Source organism: Calliphora vicina, chromosome 4 (assembly GCF_958450345.1).
Source record: "Calliphora vicina chromosome 4, idCalVici1.1, whole genome shotgun sequence".
Lineage (NCBI taxonomy): Eukaryota > Metazoa > Arthropoda > Insecta > Diptera > Calliphoridae > Calliphora > Calliphora vicina.
In genome coordinates, this window is record NC_088783.1 from 8,673,700 (window position 1) to 8,689,856 (window position 16,157).

General features: G+C 29.6%; 1 protein-coding gene across 1 annotated transcript in view; it reads left to right on the forward strand.

Moving 5' to 3' along the window:
- Neto (Neuropilin and tolloid-like) overlaps positions 1-16,157 on the forward strand; it is a 279,692-nt gene that overhangs the window by 137,768 nt on the left and 125,767 nt on the right. The window lies entirely within an intron of this gene.

Sequence of the window (16,157 nt, forward strand, 5' to 3'; positions counted from 1 at the left end):
ATAGAAAATAAATTACTCTGATACTTTTAATTTTTTCTTTTATTAGTACTACTACAACTACTGCTACCAAAATGTAAAGGTAGCAGTAGTAGTAGTAATTATTGACTCCGAGTTTTTATTAATTTTTTAACTAGACTACTTGTGCTTTTTCGTTGCTACTGCTACTTGTAGTCTAGTTTTTTAAACACTGATTAAAACTAGTTTCTGTATTTCAAATACTCACAGATGTTTAAATATAAAACATTTCTGACATTGCTAACCCATAATAATTTGAATTTAATTTAATATTTTCAAAAATTTTATTAACAAATATTTCCGATTCTACCCGTTTAACGATGATTATGATTGCAAATTTTAACAGTTGTACTTATTACTGGTTTCGACGAAACCATCAAAAATATTCATCGCAGATCACAAACGTACATATATATAATATGGGTCCTTATTATATCCTTTACCATGATTGGCAATATAAGTTTGTCATTTCATTTGTAATTTCTACATTCTTCGTTTGTGACCCCACAAAGTACATATATTGATATATTCATGTCCGTCTGTCCGCCTGTATGTTCAAATCAACTTTCCGTAGCCCCCAAATAACTTAAACTCATGATTCATACATCATTATATCCGCTATTGACCCAGTTCGGTTGGTTTTTTAAATCTAGAAAATCGGCACACAAATGGCTGAGATATAAGGAAAAAATTAGGACAACTTCGATTTTTGGCCTATTTTGATCTATATCTGGATTACTAAGTCATTAATATAGACAATATCTAATAATAGATATTTCAAAGTCCTTCGCAAGAACGTATATAAAGCCATACTACGTTGGACCTACAATGGGTCAAAATCGGGAAAATTACTTTTTAACTAGACATTGTTTTTTTCATCAAAAGAATTTTTGTCATAAATTTGTTTCACTAATATAAATTTTTTTTTTTTAATTTTTTCCCAAACCTCCCAACGGAATATTGTTTGAGGAGCAGTCACAAATGCATTTGTTATCTGGCAATCCTGATACAATTTTGCACAAATTAGTTCTAAGTACTATAATTATACTGTAAAGTATGCCGAAAATCGGGAAGTTCCCCCTCAGAAAATGACTTGAAAATTCATAATTGTAATAATTAATATCGTAATGAAACAAGTTTTATATGAACCTAAATATTTCTACCAATTTTTGCAAGGATCGGTCGATAATTGACCGTCCTATAACCCCTATATCTCACATACATATTCATGGTGGGTATACAATCAAAATAAAGCTTCGCCGATTTTTATTTTTAGCTTTTATTTTGAAACATTTGTACAATATGAATTTATTCAATGTATTGGCCATTCCCATATTTCTGCTCATCTTTTGAGGCCAACACTGAATCAAGTCAATATCGAATACTCTATTGCAAAGTGAAGCATATCAAAGAGAGAGCGTTTTGCATCGATCGAAACAAATATTTGTCGGACGGGGTACCGTCTGAATAATCAGTCGGTCCCAACCACTTCATTCTAAATACTTTTTAACAGGTATTTCAACATACAGTGGTGGCCACCAATTTAAGACAAATACTTGAATTTTTTTCATCAACTGAATTTTAAGTGCGATAGAGCCAAAATAAAAGGACCTCTAAGGGTATGAAATTTATTATTAATGTTTCTAGTTTCTGAAAAATGTTTGGAAAAATCGGTAAAACATATATGGACAAAGATATGTGGAAATACGTTGACCCACCTCATCGAACATCCGCTGTTAATAACATGATATGACCGAAACTAATGGAACTAATAATACGAAATTTGGTCCGAATATTTTATAATAATAAAATTATAATGATATAAATGTTAGAAAATATGTTTATTTAAAAAAAAATTTTTTTGGTCAAGTTGTAGATAAATCTTATGAGTTCGTGGTTAATATGTATGAATTGTACAGTCGAATAAAACACACTTGTATGTTAAAACAGTCCTCATGCATACATATTTGTGGAAATATTTGAAAAAATAATTGACAATTACATGGAATTTGGCAAACAATTTTTGTCTTAAATTCCTGGCCACCACTGTATGTATGGCAGATGGTTGTTATGATGGAATATTACGGTTTCATGTCTGGCCGCATATTCTGCATTCGGTACAGGTCTCCTGTGATGGTTTGATCAGATTTCAGCAGCTCATACAGAGCATTGCCTTAGTGGCATGGATATTTGGCTGGTGGGCTGAGCCTTACACACGATCTCTTACGCTTCGGGTTATCGTAATCGATCAATTTTTCATCGCATCCATTATATATGGATCCACTAGAGCGTTCCAATTGTTTTTCAAGGTCATTCAACTTAAATTTGTACGATAGCTTTTGGATGAATCCAGTTGCTCGCGAACGTTTTGAAATTTGAGTAGCTCCCAATGATTTTGCAAGCTCTTGTTGAGTTTGACAACAAAAGCTATGCTCCCTTCAAAATGACATATGAGTTATTAAAAACAAAAACCCCGACCAAAAGATAAGAAATCTGCTGTAAATCCCAAATTTTTAAGTCATAATCCCAATAATGTGCCATTTCTAAACGTTATGAGATTTGGCTCAAATTTCCAGCATTTGGTTTTTAGATGACGGAGAACAATTTTATTCTTTGGTGTATTTAATATCCAAAAACTGTTAAATAAAAGTACCACCCTAATATACAAACATGTGTAGTACTTAAACACAAACATTCTTAAAACATTACATTCTACTTTAACTGCCAAATCCTTTGAATCGTTCATATAAAGCTTTTGTATATTCTGGTGCATGTAGCTGTGTTTTATATCTGCTGATAGTAAGTATGTTGATGATTCTTTACACGTTGTTGTTAAACACAACTGCAAATAATAATAATAATAATTATAATAAAAATAATAATGAAAATAATGCAAACAAATCCTAGTTTAATACACATCTAAATGTGTGGAATCTTGCTTGATGAACCCACTAAAATGAAGTGATATGTGTTGATTAGAAGTGTATTATAATCCAGTCGTAGTAAGTAAGTAATGGCAGTGAAGTATAAGGGAAACGAATACAATTGGGAGAGATCAACTTGTGTTCTGTGTGAAGTACTTAATAGATTTAACTCTTTGCGGTTTAGTGGTCACTTTACTAACCACCTTTTCTATAGTCTTTAAAACATAGTTTATTGGCATCTATTGGCATTTTGCTGAAAGGGTTAATAATTTGCTGCAGCCTTGGGTTCCTTCAAGTTTATTAATGATCTTAAACAATTTCGAAATAATCCAATTAATATTCTATTAAATATTTTGTGCAACTTATCTTATTCTTGTCTTAAAATATTTAATTAAAATATTTAATTAATAGTGGAAAGCTGAGATTCTATTAAACTTGCCAGTTTATTTAAAACAATTTTCAATTAAAAACAGCTTAGTTTCCTTGAGTAATTCTGTTAATCACATCCATCAATCTCTACCTCAGATTTGAGTTCAAGTAAATCTCATGAGTGATTTTCAAGCATGTGTACACATGCCAGAGCTGCAGTAAAACTATAGGTAGGTACATATTACAAACTCATACATTCGTTTGGTATTTGAGGGATATCACACAAAGACCACCTTTGTTTTAGCTTTTGTTTTACTTAAATTCAAGGACGTGCTTAAATCCTTTTGGTTTATATTTGCACTCTGGCGCTGAAGCTGTTGCTTCAACATGTTCGTTCACTGCTTATTGTGTGTGTGTGTTGCAAAATTTCGAATGAAATATTTAAATGGCAGTCAGTGTTTAACGTCATTATTATCTGCCTTATCACTATTATGAACATAATAATCAATATCATCATCATCATGCCAAATAAACGCCAACAACTTTATGTTATTTACCAAATTGAGCTTAAAACACTTTAGAGACTTAACACATTGGCTGGCATACAACTTTAGTGCGAAAACCATTTGTGGTAGGAAGCAAAAAAAAAGAGAAAAACAAACAACAAGAATAAAGAAAAATCAAGTCATAAATTTGTATTACACTCTTAACATAAAAACCACATGAAGAAAAAATTGGATATTTTTTCTGTACATATTTGCATAAATATTTGTATACTTTTGTATATAATTCCTCTACAAGAACAAATTGGAAAATTTTGTAAAATCTTTAAAAGAACTTATTTATGTAAATACTTAAAAAGACACAGAAGTATACAATTGATGATTTATCATAAGACTAAAAATAATGTTAGATTTGTTGCAAAATTTTGATTGCTAAAGATAAAAAGGCAATAAAAACAGGATAGGGGGAGAATTGTTTAAGGAGACACTGTAAGTCGGTGATCGGCATAGAAAGAACGAAATAAATGTATGTTTGCACTGCAAAGCAAATCTGCTTAAATACATTAATTCCGTTGTTTTTGTTACAGTCATACTGAGTTAGTGCTTCTTTTGAATCCAATTCATATTCATCCCTGGCTTTCTTGAAAAGATTCTTAGAAGCTGTCTGCATTTTAAAATATATAAAGTACATGAGAAGAAAATCAAATTGTTTTGAAAATTTTGACTTGTAGTTTGATAACGACATCGTTATGTCAACACTAAAAGTGACACTCCACCACTTATCCCTTGGTATAGTTTAAGGATGGTTTTGGTCCATTATTTTTGGGAGACATCAGCACAAACATTTCTTTATAGACCTTTATTAAGGTTTTTGTGACTGATGTGTAGGCAGGTCTGAATCTTCTAGACTGCCCCACCGATTGCATAATTATGCATGAGCGAATCGTAGACGAGAACGAGCCTTTAAGCAAATTTAAAAGGTGTCCAAATCAAATGAATCAAACTTTGTAATAAAGCAGGTTGGAATGGAAGGAAATTTCCACTTCATTCTATTAGACAATTGCCAGAAATTAGTAAGAATACATCGATTGAAAACTTCCGCATTGGTAATGATTGAAGCCAGTTCTTATCAAATAGGTAGAAATATTAAAATTTTTAAAAAACTCTTTGGGAAACATTAAAAACAATTAAGATCCAATTTTTCGCAAAATTTCAAACTAATTCCAAAATTTTGACTTTGATTACTTTTTAGGAGTTATTTTGTTATTTTTTATACCCTACACCACTATAGTGGGGAGGGTATTATGCGTTTATGCAGATGTTTGTAACGCCCAAAAATATTAGTCTAACACCCACCTTAAAGTATGCCGATCGACTTAGAACCACTTTCTGAGTCGATTAAACGATGTACGTCCGTCCGTCTGGTTGGGTGGCTGTCCATATAAAGCTTGTGCGCAGAGTACAGATCGCAATTTTTAAGATATTTCGATGAAATTCGGTACATGTTATTTTTTCGGCCTAAGGACCAAGCCATTATTTCACCTAGCTCCCATACAAATGTCCTTCCGAAAATGGACTTTATCGGTCATAAATGTTTAATTTATAAATGTATCTCCACAAATTGCGCTCAAAATAAGTTTTATATATACAAAATTCAGGTTACCAAATTTTGTTACGATCGGTCCATAATTAGTCATAGCTCCCATATAGATCCGCTTCCGAAAATCACTTTAACGTGCATAAATCGCTTAAAAATGTTGGTATACTCACAAAATTCAACATACACGCAGAGAAAAAATATAGTTGGGCATGGTTACTGTAACCATTTCAATATTGTTACAAGCTTTTTAACAATATTATAGTCACAGTAACCATTTACATGATTGTGGTAACCATAATATGGTTAACTTACGATTCACATGATTGTATCAACCATATATATGGTTATAGTAAACATATATATGTTTGTGACAACCATTTATATGATGAAGGACTTATCATATTATGGTGCTCTCGGCGTAAGGCTTATCATAATCTGAGAAGAACATATTATGATAAAATTATTCATCATAAATATGGTTGCCACAAACATATATATGTTTACTGTAACCATATATATGGTTGAAACAATCATGTGAATCGTAAGTTAACCATATTATGGTTACCACAATCATGTAAATGGTTACTGTGACTATAATATAGTTAAAAAACTTGTAACACTATATAAATGGTTACAGTAACCATGCCCAATTATATTTTTTCTCTGCGTGTAGTAAACTTTCATATAGACATAAATCACACGACATAATTTCATGGTGATCGGTCCATAATTGGTCACAGCTCCTATATAAGGCCCACTTCCGAAAATCACTCAAAAATATAAATTATTGAAATTTTAAAAGAAAAATGTTTTTGCTCTTTTACTTAGTGTAGGGTATTATATGGTCGGGCTTGACCGACCATACTTTCTTACTTGTTTTATTTTCAATTAGAACATCCCTTGCTGAAGATATTTGCAAAACATGGGCGTATGACATAAAAATGCAGGATTTTTTCATATTGTTCTTTTATTTTGAAACATTTGTACAATATAAATTTATTAAAAGTATTTGCCATTTTGAGCTATGACATTTTCCGATCTTTCTGGCAACATATGGATTTCGAGCCAAAGGAAGTTTTGAGATCAAAAACGAATCGTGCCAATATTGGATACTCTGTTCCAAAGTGAAGCTTATCTCATATAGAGCGTTCTGTATCAATTCTAAATACTTTTTAAAAGGTATTGCAAAATGTGGCCGAGAGTTGTAATGATGGAATAATACGGTTTCATGTCTGGCCGCATATCCTGAGCGTTTTTCTGCCAATGATCGCTTCATACGAATGATGACCTGGCCACATTTCAGCGACTCATAATAGAAAGGACCTTTTTTTAAATCAAATACAGAGAATTACTTTAGCGACACGGATCTTTGGCTTTAATGTCGATTCACATACGATCGGGTTATTGTAATAGATCCACTTTTAAACGAAAGTAATGATTCGGTTCAAAAATTATTTACTTTTACAGCGTTCCAGCTGTTTCGGACATGCAAAATCGTATTTCTCTCGGCTTCATTTCCCTGCTTTGGATAAATACTACTGCCAGCAAACGTTTTGCTATTGCTGCTTGAGTAGCTCCCAATCATTTGCAAGGTCTTGTAGATTTTAATAACAATTTACATGGAGTACGTGGACTTTAAACTTTTTTGGCTGGCCTGGGTGATTTTCGTCTTCCGTGTTTTAAAGCGAAAAAAGAACTAAATGAGAATAAATGACAGATATATACCTTTTAAAATAACATATAAAGTATTAAAAACAACAGATACGCCATCTACTTTTCTGTTTAAAATTAAAATAGAAAATATTCGGTTACTCGTATAATTTAAAATTAACCGCTTAAATCTAATCCTCGATTAATTATTTTCTCGATTAACCGATTAACCCAGAAACCCGATTAATTAAATACCCTAGTGTCTGGTGAAACATACAAAAATCACAAACACATGTACATTTTTATTACTAACAAATATTTAGAGATAGGTAATTTATTACTAAGACATTTATAGAGTTATAAATAATTATGATCTTAAATGGCTCAAAAAATTAAAAATTTCAAAATATTTCATGTTTACTCCTAAAAGTAAATATGAAATATTTTAAAAGTTTTCCGTTTGTTACAAAGATTTATCTTTAAAGCTTTTGTTGAATTTATTTTTATTTGACATTTTTATCAAATATAAATTTTCTGTATAAACTTGCACAAAATTGTAAAGTTCATGAGACACGTCGCGCAAATTTGCTCATTTGCACATATAGGAAACTTAAGCGTTTAAATGAGTACCATTAATATCATTTATTTTAAGTAATGAGAGGGAACTCTGTAAATCAAATAATTTAAGAATATTAATATAGGATAAATTTTTACTTAAAGTTACCAAAGTCTAAAAACAGTTTTTGTACTTTAATAATAATAAAGAAAGTACAAATATTTCGCCCTTCTTAATTAAATCATCAAGAAGACGATTTGAAATTACTACTTAATAACAAAATCTACTTAATTTTGTCTTCAAATAATTCTTACATTTCTCATAGTGTCCTTACAAAGAGAATGTGTGAAAATATTTTTCCAATCATTGTCATTTATTTCTAGGCATGCAAACGAAGTATTTTATTACTACCATTATTTAGTGTAAATTATTTCAGTAGCAATGGACACACAAAAACAACTTGATATAACAAGAAAACACCATGGGAAGCCAACAATCTACCAGGCAATCAGCAAAAGAATCTCCAGCTGGAACAATAGAATAAAAATAATATTCGAAATAATACAAGATTAAAGGCAAATTAGAAAACATTCAGTATTATTGCATTTACATACACAACACACAAATACGCACACATATTCATGTATATGTGTATAGATGTGTGTGAGTATTAGGGTGGTTCTAGAAAATTTGAAAATATTGTGAACAAAACGAAATTTCCTTTAAATCCGCCACACTATTATAGGTAAAACCGTAAACATATGAGCAATTCCATGAGAATGACAAGCTCGACTGAAAAACCAAAAACCCTTGAAACTTTTTTTTAAAATGATTTGAATAGGAGAAAACACTAAAATGTTGCTTTGTTATTTATTATAACATTTTACGGGTAAAAATAATACTTTAAACTTTAAACTTTATTAATTTAATTGGTACACAGAGAAAACAGATTCTTGATAGCAACCGAAGTTGTTGCCAATCGAATGATTGTACCTTAGTGACCGAATTTTACAGTTGTGGCTATAAAATTTTAGTTGGGGTAACAAAACTGTGGTTGCTTCAATCGAAATTCTTCCATATCAACTGACTTTATGTTCAACAGAATCCCATTTAGCATGTAATTTGAAATCAATTCGACTCTGAATGTGTTTTTTTGCTATTATCAAATTGTTTATTGAAACCGAATATATACACAGAAAAAACTATTTCTTAAACCGTTTCAATTCAAATATTTGTCACATATTGAACTGGTTTCAATTATTTCATAATTAAATCAAGTATTCATTTGCTCAAAAACAAAATTTCTTGATATTTTCTATTGAATTTTGAGTTTTGAATTCGATTATTTTGACAATTGATTATACAATTTTCGTTATTGGTTGAATTTCAAATACAAAAATTATTGAATAGATAATTTTCGTAATTGAAACACAAAAAATAACAAAAATGTGTTTTCAATTACGAAAATTATCTATTCAATAATTTTTGTATTTGAAATTCCACCAATAACGAAAATTGTATATTCAATTGTCAAAATAATCAAATTCAAAACTCAAAATTCAATAGAAAATATCAAGAAATTTTATTTTTGAGCAAATGAATACTTGATTTAATTATGAAATAATTGAAACCAGTTCAATATGTGACAAATATTTGAATTGAAACGGTTTAAGAAATAGTTTTTTCTGCGTATTTTCCATTTATTTTTTTAGTTTTTTAATCATATATTTACAGATTATATATTGTTTTACTATAAGAGAAGAATCTGTCACGTTTATTATAAAATCATCCAAAGATATTATTTGAATATGAGGGATTGTGAAGGAAAAATGTTTGGTTCATTAAAAGAAATTAATGTCTCTCGAAATACCCTTATTTCGCATGATTTTTTGGACAACAATGTTTCGAAAGTTCGTATTAATTTTTTTAAAATATAGTACCCTCTGAATGGAACATAAAGACCAAATTATTTTTCAGATACTCTTATTTTAGCCAAATCTACTCCACTCTATAGGCGTACAAACGTCTCGTACGATGACATGAAATTGTCCATATGCAGTTTTTGTTTTAGTTTAGCTTTAGTAGTATCGAAAATATTTTTTTTAATTTTATGAATTTCGTTAAAAAAAAAATTGAAAAAAGAAAATTTGGGATTTGAGATATGTATAATATTTTATGATTTTTTTTGATATCAACTTATAATCGATAACCAGATGTCAGAAAAAAATAATTGGGAGCTACTGAATCAGCAATTTCAAAACGTTTTCAAGCAGCAGGAAATTGAGTACCACAAGAGTTCAGAGACATTGAAGGACGATTTTGCATATCCGAAATGATACTTGGTAAGAGAAAATAATTTTTACACAGAAGCATTACTTGCGATGTAAACTGGTTCCATTGCAATAACCGAAGCGTAAGAGATCGTATGTAAAGTCCGGCCAACTAGAGAGTCCTATCTAGTATGAGCTGCTGAAATCTGACCAAACCATAACAGGGAATCTGTACATTGACTGATAACACTCAGAATATGCGGCCAGACATTAAACCATAATATTCCGTTATTACAATACTCGTCGACATGTTGTAATACCTGTTAAAAACTATTTATAATGGTTGGGAAGTTTTGCCTCACTCGATTTATAGTATAGACCTTGCCCCGTCCAACTTTTATTTGTTTTGATCAATGCAGAACGCACTCTCTGAGATACGCTTCACTTTGTAGCATATTATCCGATATTGCCTTGATTCGTTCTTGGCACTTTTGGCTCGGAATCTATATGTTGCCAGAAAGAAGGGAAAAGTTCATAGCTAACACTGGCCAATATTTTTAATAAATTTATATGGTACGAATGTTTCAAAATAAAAGCCAAAAGTTCTTAAAGAATCTCTGCACAATGTTTCCAAAAAAGATTTAAGTCTTATGCCCACACGCGGAGAAAAAAATATAGTTGTGCATGTTTACTGTAACCATTTTAATATTGTTACAAGTTTTTTAACAATATTATAGTCACAGTAGCTATTTACATGATTATGGTAACCATAATATTATTAATTTACTATTCACATGATTGTATTAACCATATATGTATATGGTAGCAGTAAACAAGTATATGATTGTGACAATCATTTTTATGATAAAGGACTTACCATATTATGTTGCTCTCGACTTATGGTTATCATAATCTGAGAACAACATATTATGATACAATGATTTATCATAAAAATGGTTCTCACAAACATATACTTGTTTACTGTAACCATACATATGGTTGATACAATCATGTGAATCGTAAATTAACCATATTATGGTTACCACAATCATGTAAATAGTTGCAGTGACTAAAATATTGTTAAAAAACTTGTAACAATATTAAAATGGTTACACACACAGAAAACAGATTCGTGATAGCAACCGAATTTGTTGCTAATCGAATGATTCTATCTTGGTGACGGAATTTTACAGTTGTGGCTACAATATTTTGGAATTCGAACCTAAAGTTTGGTTGCCTCAACTGAAATTCTTCTTTATCAACTGACTTTCTGTTGTTAGAACTGAAAAATGCTATGTGTGCAACCGAATCATTCGATTGGCAACATTTTCGGTTGCTATCACGAATCTGTTTTCTCTGTGCAGTAAACATGCACGTGTGGCCATAACATATTTGACCCAAAACACGCGACTTTAAATAAAGTGTGCTGACTCTGAAAATGTTCCGATTTCACTAAAATATTCATATTTTTGTATAGCGCAGAACAACTTCAGATCTTGGGATCATCAAAAATGTGTTAAACAAGTGCCAACCTAGTATAGATACTTCACGTAGTGACACTTTGTTAGAGAGTGTGAATAAAATATAAAAAAAGGATTTGAAATAAATGTAGTACTTACTATGTAAGACTGTGCATCTCAAACAGAAATACATACATACTTATACATAAATATATAGTATTGTAGATGAATGTATGTGTGGCTGTGAGTGTTATTGCATAAATGTGTAACATGTATCTGTGTGATTCTTATGTTAAGGGGGTATTAAGAGCATTTACTAAGATAGGGATATTCCTTTTCTTGTTTTGTTTTTGGTTTTAGTTCTTCTGTGGGGAATTATTTCAATTGTATTTGTGTAAATTGTGTAGATTTTCTTTTATATTTTTCTTCTCATTTTCATATTGTTATTTTTTTTTTTTTTTTGCATTTTGTATTGTTATTTTTTTACATGTTCATTCCTTTTATTATAGCTCCCTATGAAATCTTCAAATTTATTTGTTGTTTTAATCTTTCTAAATGGACACCCTTGGGATGGTATATGAATATTGTTGTTGTTGTTGCTACTGCTGCTCTTTTCTCTGCAATAATTTTCTAATACATTCCGACATTTCTTTACTTTGTAATCATTTCATTACACTTACACACTACTACACTTCTATATAGATACATATTTAAATGCACAAACACTTAAGCTCACTCACATATTTGCAAATAGCTCCTTTTGTTTCGTTAAATGTGGTTTTTTTCAATATTTTTCTTCTATGTAATTTCATTTGGTTTGCAAAGGATTTATTTTAAATTTCTGTTTCTATTTTCTTGGGTGTTAAATGAGTAGAAATTAAATTTACAAAAGGCTTTTCTTTGATTGATTGGTTTTTGGTTTGTTCCTAGTGGACGGTAATCTCTTTAATTTTATTTTAGATTGATTTTTGTGGTCTGGTTAAAATTTAGTTTTAAAGATGGCGGCCAGTGATTTAATGTTCTATTTTCATTTGATTTTTATTGACCACAAAATTTGGTTCTATAATTTAATATTAAATGTTTCTAGAAGAAAGGTCGTAAGATTCCCATGAGTTTTATTTATAACTGATATGTGTGTCTAAATTTAAATATTGTTTCTTTTGTATTATAATTTGATACCCTTAAAACGTTAATAAGGAGAAAATGTCAGTAAATGCCAAGAATAAAAAGTACTATATAGTATTCTTTTAACCTTTATTTTTTGGACTAATAATATGTATTTATTTAGGCTTTACCAATACAGCTATAGGAACAAAATTTAAAAATGTGGTTTCAATGTTTATTTGAGAAAAATATATTGAAAATTCCCAACGTTACGAAAGGAACCATTTTCATTTAACCCTCCGTTAGTCGCAATAATTTTCAATCGAGACTAATCGCAATGTATCAAATTGATATCAACAAAAGAAAGGCGCGTTTGAAAATAATCTCTTCACTTTTTATTTAAAAGAGTAATACAAAAAAAAAGCAGTAAAAATATTATTTTATCAAAAAATAGCTTAAAATTTAGTGTGTTTAAAAAAATTTAAAATAAAAAACTGTTTGCCTGTATCAACCAGATCAGTTGCGAGTAACGGAGGGTTAACATTATTTAGGGCCTGGTTCACTAAATGCGAACGCACATTTTGAAATTGAAATCAACAAATAAATTTGATTTTTTTTATTGTTTTCAATATAAAATAAGAAAAAAAATGTTCGTTCGCATTTAGTGAGCCAGGCCCTTAACATTTTGCGCCCTGTTAAATAAAAACCAAAAATAGTTTCCACTTCTACCCCCATATTTATAAACAAAATTTTAAATTTAAACAATGTTTTAAAGCAAAATTTCCATACAAAATTTGATTTTAAGGCCTCTGATTTGAATAGAATAAAATAATAAAATGTTACTATATGAAAGTATTTAGATCATATTACAATATTTTAAAGACAAAAATAATAGTTTAAACTGATTATTTTTAATGTTTTAGGTATGTTTTATGCTAAAATTGCATCGAAAACTAGGCTCCCAATTAGCTTGCAGTATGAAATGAATTTGACTCTGATTGTTTTTTTGCTATTGTCAAATTGTTTATTGAAACCGAACGTATATTTTCTATTCACTTTTTTTAGTTTTTGTATACATATATTTACAGAATATATATTGTTTTATTATAAGAGAAAAATCTGTCACATACGGTATGTCACGTACGATATTAAATTTTATTTATTATAAAATCATCCAAAGACTGTTTTTATTTAAATATGATGGATTGTAAAGGAACAATATTTCGTTTAGTGTAAGAAATTGAAAGAAAACATAACGCCTCTCACGATTCGAAATATTTCGCATATACCCTTATTTCGCTCTATATTTTGGACAACAATATTTCGAAAGAACTTTTTATTATTTTAAAATATAGTACCCTCTGAATGGAACATAAAGACCAAATTATTTTTCAGATACTATTATTTTTGCAAAATCTATTCCACTCTATGGGCGTACAAATGTCACGTACGATGATATGGAATTGCCCATATGTAATAAAATCTTTATCTTTATAAAATCTTTATTTATTAACAAAATTTGTCACTTTAAATAACTAAATAACAGAGTGTAAAAAAACCCGCCCGCAATTCCTAAAAATTAGACCGAAAATCCCAAAAATAGTATTTTTTTACAATATTGCCCATAGGGTACACATTTCATTCGGGGCTGGCGAAATACTTTGAAGATAAATAGGGAACACATCACGGTTTCCAAAACTGCTTTCCGTTTTCAGTTTTAATTTTGATAAAAAATAGGTAATTTTCATTAATAAAAATAAATCTACATATTTCTGTAAAATAATACTGCATGTTAAGAAATTTTACAAATTTATTTCATATAAATAGTAAAATTTTGCTTATATATGACCTTTGACCTCGATGCGCGTCCCGAGATCGTTGTCCGATTTGGCTCAAATTTTCAGCACCAAACATTTGGGTATAGTGTCACAATATTCCGCCCGGCACACTTTGAAATTCGTACAAATTTTTTTTCATACAACTGATGTATATGATTGCTTCAATCATGTGAATCATAACTTCAATATATTATGGTATAGTGTTTATAAACCCGATAACCGGTTAACCAAAAAACCGGGTTTTCTTCGAAATCTCGCTTTTTTTGCGAACCGGTTAATTTAAAATGTTGATTTTCGGTTAACCGGTTTATCCGGTTAATATCAGTCGGTTAACTGGTTTTTAAAATTTGGGACTAAAATGAATAAATCTCATGTTTTGGTGAATTTTTTATATTCATTGTATATAATATAATGAAACTATTGAAAATTTAATTCCGCATAATTCTAGAAGTTTAGGCTAAATCCTACTAATGAATCATTAAAATAAATATAAATATCTTCATTAGTATGGTTAACCGAAAAAAGACCAATTTTCGGTTAACCGACAAACAGTGAGAAGGGTATATATAAGTTTGTCATTCCGTTTGTAATTTTCACAATATAATTTTTCCGACCCTATAAAGTATATACAGTAGCCCAAGAAAGTCTACATACAGGAAAAATTAATATGTTACTTTAATTTAAAGCAGTTTTTTTAGTTTTTTTTTATGAGATATATAATATAATAATAAATGTCTTATATGTCGATTTTAACAAAAAAAAATTCAAATAACGCCCAAAAGTTCATCGATATTAGAGTTATTGATTCTGGGTAAAATAACGAAAAATTTATTCTCGGTCACGCCTACTTTTGGGTGGGCGGGACTATTAAGTTTCATAATATTTTGAACATTAAAGCCAAAAAAAACAAAAAAAAATGTCGTTATTTGACTCAGAATCAAATTTAATAACGGTGAAATTTTGGAAGTGATAGGAAATGTTGCTAAACCCGACTTAAGTGATGTTGTTTTAATTTTTTTTAGTGTGAATTTATTTTTTTAACAAATATATTTCACTACTTTTATCTTACAAATACAGCTTTCAACAAAAGAAATTTAATTTGAATTCCTGTATGTAGACTTTATTGGGCTATTGTATATTCTGGATCCTTATAGATAGCGGAGTCGATAAGCCATGTTGGTCTGTCTGTCTGTTGAAATCAATTTTGTGAAGACACCAGATATCTTCGGGATCCAAATCTTCAATAATTCTGTCAGGCATGCTTTCGAGAAGTTTCCTATCTAAAATCAGCAAAATCGGTCCACAAATGGCTGAGATATGAGGATAAAACCAGGACAACCTCGATTTTTTACCTATTTTTGAGTTATATCTGGATTACTAATAATTCATTAATATAGACAATATGGATATCTAATGATAGATATTTCAAAGACCTTTGCAACGACGTATATAGTAAGTTCGACCTACAATGGGTCAAAATCAGAAAAAATATTTTTAAGACGATTTTTTTTTACAAAAAAAAAATTAAAAAACTAAATTTTTTTTTTAAAATTTGAAAAATAAATTAAAAATAAATTTTTAATATTTAAAAAATTTTAAACTAACAATTCGAGAAAAAAAAATTTCAAAAAAATAAAAAACATCTTTGGAAAAATAAATAAATTTTGTTTACCTAAAAATATTTAAAATTTGTATTTTGGAGTATAATTTGTGAAGGGTATATAAGAATCGGAACTGCCTATATAGCTCTCTTACTTGTTTATAAACACTAATACCGTAACCATATAAATAATTACAGTGCCTACAATATTTTTGAATATAATCGTAATTTCAGCTAGGGTTGAATTTGTTATACATTTCTTAAAAAG